Source organism: Condylura cristata, unplaced genomic scaffold (genome assembly GCF_000260355.1).
Source record: "Condylura cristata isolate star-nosed mole 26May11 unplaced genomic scaffold, ConCri1.0 scaffold00009, whole genome shotgun sequence".
In the NCBI taxonomy this organism is placed as follows: domain Eukaryota; kingdom Metazoa; phylum Chordata; class Mammalia; order Eulipotyphla; family Talpidae; genus Condylura; species Condylura cristata.
In genome coordinates this window covers 63,824,702-63,831,487 of record NW_004567110.1, presented here as the reverse complement: position 1 = coordinate 63,831,487, position 6,786 = coordinate 63,824,702, and positions in this window count along the sequence as shown.

Genomic DNA, 6,786 nt, shown 5'->3' with positions numbered 1-6,786 from the left:
AGGAAGACACAATGCATATAAAATATATCTGTCACCTAATATTATTTTATATTTTAGTTAAATAAGAAAAAATTTTCTGTCATTCACTTATTCATTTGCAGAAATCAATTTTTGCTCATGTTTAACTTTGTAGATGGAGCCTGGCTAAATTCATGCAAACAATAACACAAAGCCTTTTCTTGAATTCAAATTTCAAAGTTTATTTTGAAAAATTTCTCTCTATAAATTTGAATTCATCAGCAGTAATTTAAATTTCCTCTTAACAATTAAAAAAAATGATAAATCCCATATCCCCGTTATTTGTTTTCCATTTCCCTGAAAGTCAAAATGCTTAAACATTCATTTTAGGAATTTTTAAATTCTATGATAATGGTTACCTTGGGACAGAATCCTTTAGCCAACTCACAGTTGTTGTTTTCTCATATAATTGCATATGTTAAGCAGCCACACTTAAAAAAAATGCTTCATTAGATTATTAAAATTTTTAGTGTGCTCTTGTGTCTGAATCTTGCATATTTAGGACTTCTAGGATAGACATATATCTGATACTATTTCATTTGTTATTGAATTTGTAACATATCATTACCTTCTCAAATCATTCATGGACTAATTCTAGTCTTTCATGGAATCGGCAAAACAAATCTAAAATGTGCTGCTCTGTTCACTCTAAACTCCCCATAATTTATTTGCAGTTTTAAAGCCCAATCTCATTTTCCACATATATTTTTAATACTATATACACTCCTTCTACTCCAAACTTCCCCATTATCCACCTATCAAAACCTGTTTCTTCTGTAAAGCTCAGGTTGTTCTCAAATCATAATCATCACAGTCTGCAATCTGATTTTTCTTTCATATTTCAGAAACAAGTAGAATAATTTCATCTCCTACTTTTCATGGAAACCGTCTTTATCTTGCTCTCTCTCCAAGAATAGATTTAGACTCTTTGAGGGTAGAACCCCTTTGTGCATTTTTATATACTCAGACCCTCACACAGTGTCAGTCATTATTAAGGGTTACTTAATTGCAAGTTAGGAATTGTTTCTGCTGTACAGAATTTGACAGAAAATGGATACGTGGATGTCTCAAATAGTAAGATTCACACTGTGAAATCTTAGAATATTAAATCATTAGATATTTTTGAGGTAAATATACCAAATTCTTCATTTTACAGAGGAGAAAGCTGCAAATTAAATGGAAAGTGTATGGATCAACCATTTAAAAAAAAAGATTTTTATTTATGTATGCATACAGAACTGGGGTACAGGGCAGAGATGCAGGGGCAGTAAGAGGATTCACAGAGTAGGGAGCAGAGGATCAACCATTCTTAATACCCTTTATCTCAGTGATTTTAATATTCTTTCTCATTCTGTTTCCTCAAACTTTCAAAAGAAATTTGTCTGTTATTTTCTTCATCTATGAAAAGGACACTACCTTATAAACTATGGTCAGAATATTAGAAACCGCCTTAAGAATTTGAATAGAAAGTAATTTAATTTAAGGAATAAAGTGCTTAAAAAACAAGTTCTTCCTCCATTATATGCACATATGATTTCTTTTTATCCTTTTTTATTATACCTTTTGTCTTTGGTTCTGATTTCTGACATATTCCCTGTAAAATACCATAAATGTTTATATACATGTTCCAGCCTTATCACTGGATAGGCTTGCAATTTGGAGTTTAACACTGGACAGTTAACTAGCTCTTTTTCAAAAGTTTAGAGTATCTGAAGAATATTTATTTAATGATGAGAAGAAGCATCTAAGAATACCAATTTGTTCGAGCAGATGTATAAATTCAACTCATTTGCATTGACAACATCACCTACTGAAAAAAAATACAAATACTTTATTTTCTGAATTATTTTCTTCTCTTAGATTTTCTTTTGTCCCTAGTTTTCCCACCCATTTTTTCTTTCCTTTCTACATCCTTTTTAGACTTAATAGTATGAATCATCCTTCCCAGCATTTGAAAGTAGATACAAACCTATCTGGCAACATAACTGTCCCTATAAATCTATCTACCCGCATAGAGACCTGCAGAACAGTGAAGATTCTTTTATTATTCCTTCAGTAACAACACAATGAAAGTCTACAGGAGAACTTCAGGAGAAAGACAGAACTTGCAAGCAGACCATAGGTTTGAGGTAAATAGAAGGGGCGGGAGAGGGATCAAAAGAGGGGAGAGAAGAGCATGGGGACTGTGATGACAGTATATGGGGACTGTAGTGACAGGAGAACTGTGGGCTCACACCTGCAAGGAAAGCATTGATGTAAAAGGAGAACAGAAAATTTGGCTGCATCACAGAGTATTTGCAAATAAAATATATATTGTAGCTCTAGATTGGAGTATTATATTGACCTTCTACATTTGTGTAATTTCTTACATATATATCTCACTATATAAGAGATTTATCACACTGCTTCTCACTATATAATAGCTTTATCACACTGCTTCATAGATGACATAAAGCTTTCCATAACATATTCCATTTATTTCTAAAAACAATCTTAAGAACTGGGTCTTTTTATAGTCATTGTATAGCGAAAAGTGAAACCTGTTGAGAGGTTACATATGTCCCCTCTCCAGTTTCACTGAAGTCTACTGCTTTTCTGTCCAAATGACCTCACATTGTATTTGGTCACAAACCACCTAAGGAAGGACAGAGAATTCATTTAATTTATTTGTTATTTATTTTTTAAATTTCCTATGTACAGGTAATCATGTCTGCAAAAAAAGACAGCTTTGTTATTTCCTTCTTAGTCTGTAGGATAGTTCTTTTTCTTGCCTTATTGTACCACCTTAAGTACAATTTTGATTTTCTTTTTTTATTTCTTCCTTTTTATTTGGTTCAAAGAGCTTTATTTTTACATCCTTGTTAATTTTTTTACAGTAATGGATTTCTTCCCTCAGGTGTGCTCAATTTTCCCACCATCAAAGCATCATAGTCCACCATAGTCCACTATACTCTTCCCCACCCTGTTCTCATCCCTATCCTCCTGAAGTCCTCATAGTTATGGTCAGCTTTCAAAGTTTGTATTGGTCTGGCCCTTTGTTTGGTTTCTATATGTTCCACATAAAAATGAAATCATCTATTATTTACCATTCCCTTAGAAGTATTATTTTAAGATTGTTTTAAGACTAGTGAAGCTGATGTCTCTTGAGAACAAGTGTGAGAAGAACCACTCAGAGTATATAGTGTTGGCCTGTTTACATTTTAAGCTGGGAAGTGCAGTTTGCTGGAAGCCGGCATACCTAATGTCTACAAGAGGTGATGTGGACCTAAATTAAATCTATCTACCTATCTATCTCTATCTATCTATCTATCTATCTATCTATCTATCTATCTATCTATCTATCTATCTATCTATCTATCTATACACATATATACATATATACACACACATACTTACATTCACATGTGTATATGTCTCTATATTTATATGCATCATATCATATTAAATTGTGTGTGAAAATTCATATACATATTGTTAAAAGATAAGATGAATTATACTAATCTTTTGTGAGTTTGAGTAACAACTGATCCAGTTGGACACCACCAAAATGAAAGTAATTGGGACCCTTTCTACTTGCAAGAGCTAAGGAAAATATTTAAACAGAGAAAGTATAGAGACAAAGAAAAGATACTGACTATTTGACTATAGCTTAACACTCTCTTGAATATAATTTTGTGTCCTTACATTTCAATGTCTTCATGTGGAGTACTGACAGGTTTAGGGATGGTTTGCTCAGAGGAAGACACCAAAGCAATAGCGCCACTTCAGTCTAATAACCTCCTCTAATTTAAATATATATATGTGTGTTTATGTGTGTGTGTTTGTGTGTATATATGTGTGTGTGTACATATATAGATATTTTATGTAACTATATCTGACATACATAGTTTTGTGTGTGTGTGTTTGTGTATGTGGAATATGGAATTTTTACCTATATTGATCAAAATTAAATTTTTTTGATTCTAAATTGTGCTTTTAAATCTCATTATAATTGTTTTTGTTGGGATTCGTTTCCAAATTGATACTTGAAAATTTGTTCCAAGTAATTAGATGTACATTTTCTTTTATTTTTTTCTGTTGTGATATTTCCTATTACAAATAGATTTGAAGATATAGACTGCAAAGTCAAATATTATAATATATCCTCATCTCAATATTTTTTCCAATTTGAGACCTCTGAGCATATTGATATATTAGGACTGTTCAATGGCTATGAAATTTGAATTCATTCATGAAAATTTGTTGAGACTATATTTCATTGTGGGAAAATTTTAGTTTCCTAAAACGTTAAGCCTTTCAACAAAAAGCACAGCATTATAAACATACATTCATAAGCTAGCAGGCAGCATGAAAGAAAGGCCATAATAAAGTCAGACAAAGTGAGTTTTTTTTTTTTCAGGGAGTGAGGAGAAAACAATCTCCTTCGTTTCCAATACACATACACATGCAGCTGAAAATGTAGAAGGCTAGGAAAAACTATATGATAGATTGTTTCAACACTAAGTCATTTTTATTGCCTATAATAATGAGATGAACATGAATAAAATTGTTTATTATAGTTGCATAAATTGTGCTGTAATTTGTGACTATTGAGTATACTACTTCTCACTGGAGATTAAATTTGTTCTTATTGAATATATTAAAAAAGATTTCACATTAAATATTATGAACCATGTGTATTTAGAAAGCTATTTTATCAAAGGCAGGTGCTATGATTTATTAACCCTTGAGATTATTGCTGATATTAGTGTCTAGAACATAAAAAGAGCTCATTAATTCTTTTGAGTGAAGGAATAGAAGTAAAATAGAATGTTTGAAGATGGGATGGCCAAATTTTAGATCTTACTATCTCAGCATATATAGAAATAAATATGCACTAAATACAAAATGATGCTAAGTATATTTTTAATAATAGACATCTACTTTATAAATGTTACAATAGCAATTTTAAGTGATTTTAAATTATACTTTTGCCAGCTATGTGCAAAGTAATGTGTTTGGCTTTATGAAAATTACACAGTTTCATGATTTTTGGTTTCCATCAATGTGCAATTTATGATTCAATAGCAAACTAGTACTATCTTATCAAATAAAAATGGAAAATTTAAGTGATTTTAAATTATACTTTTGCCAGCTATGTGCAAAGTAATTTGTTTGGCTTTATGAAAATTACATAGTTTCATGATTTTTGGTTTCCATCAATGTGCAATTTATGATTCAATAGCAAACTAGTACTATCTTATCAAATAAAAATTGAAAACAGAATAAGATGAGTATCACAGGAGGAGAAAGATGGCATGATTTTGAAGCACAATGAATTTATACCCCCCTATTCTTTCTACTCAAACCTTTGCAGTTGAATCACACAGATCATGCTTATAAGATTTAAAAATTAAACATTTCCCTGCACGGGACTATGGTGGTGGCACAGGGGTGATTTGGTGATGGGAAACCCGTGGGGATTACAATTGAGATGAGAAAAATGTGCAAAATGATGTAAAAATAAACTTTTTAATAAAAAAAATTAAACATTTCCCTCTCATCTTGTCTTTTTCCTTGAAATCATGAGTGACAGTATATCATTTCACACCAAGTCATAGAGACAATTTTAATATATCTGTAGTGATTCTAAATTCACACTTGTAATATGTCTATGTTTTAATATTCTTTATTTACACTTTAGCTAGGCTATTTTTAATAGGGCTATAAGTTACTAATCAGTAATATTGCCATAACCATTCACTATTCTCACAGTGTAGCTGTTCATAGGACAGTTCCTGGTGTTTTTAGCAACCTACACCAGATTTGTCCATCTAACATTAAGAGGAGGTTTTCCTTACCTACTTGAATTCCTACACTCCTGCATATATTCTTAACACTTAATTTTTACCGAGAATTGTACCGCGAAGGCCCAAATTATATAACTATATATATATATAGTTATATATATAACTATATATAACTATATATATAACTATATATAACTATATATATATATATATATAATTTGGCTTTTGTTTCATAAAAATCCACAAGACATATGTTATTTCAATCAGAAAAATAAGGACAAAAAACATAGAAAACAGAAACAATATTATCTTTACAAGTTGTTTTACAATGGAAATATAACAATATATTATTCTTTTATGGTGAAAGCCTTTAAAAGACATATAGTAATGGTTTTGCAATGTTTCAGATAGCTAACATAAAATTTTATGATTATGAGACTTGCAGCTTTAGGGAAAATTAAATGCAACAGTTGTCTACTAGATTTTGAAATGTCTTATTAGCGAACTATAAATTTTGTTGCAGAAAATATTAGTACTTATAATCTGTAATTCAAAATTATTTATCTAGGGGGCCCTACCTAATTGGTAGGTTAAAGCTCAGCACCACTGAAGCTATCTACTGCAGCCACTTCAACACAGTTCAGCCCATGCCCCCCCTGGTGAGTGGGGGAGGCCCATGTGGCTTAGCAAATCTCTCCTCTTTTCTCCAGTGTTCCCCTCAGCAGTGTCTTTCAGTAGATCTGTCTGTCTGTTTACTCTGCCTCTGGTAAACCCTTTCCTTGTCCCTGCACCTCTGGCCTGTACCCCAGGTCTATGTTCTTCATAAATTAATCTTAAAAATTTAAAAACCAAAATTGCTTTCTTAGGGTCCATATTTTTCTTTGTACCCAACTAGATTTGACTTGGTAAATAAATGTTATGTAGATACTGAATTTAATGACTGACACCCAAACAGAATTGTATATATGTATTTGAATCT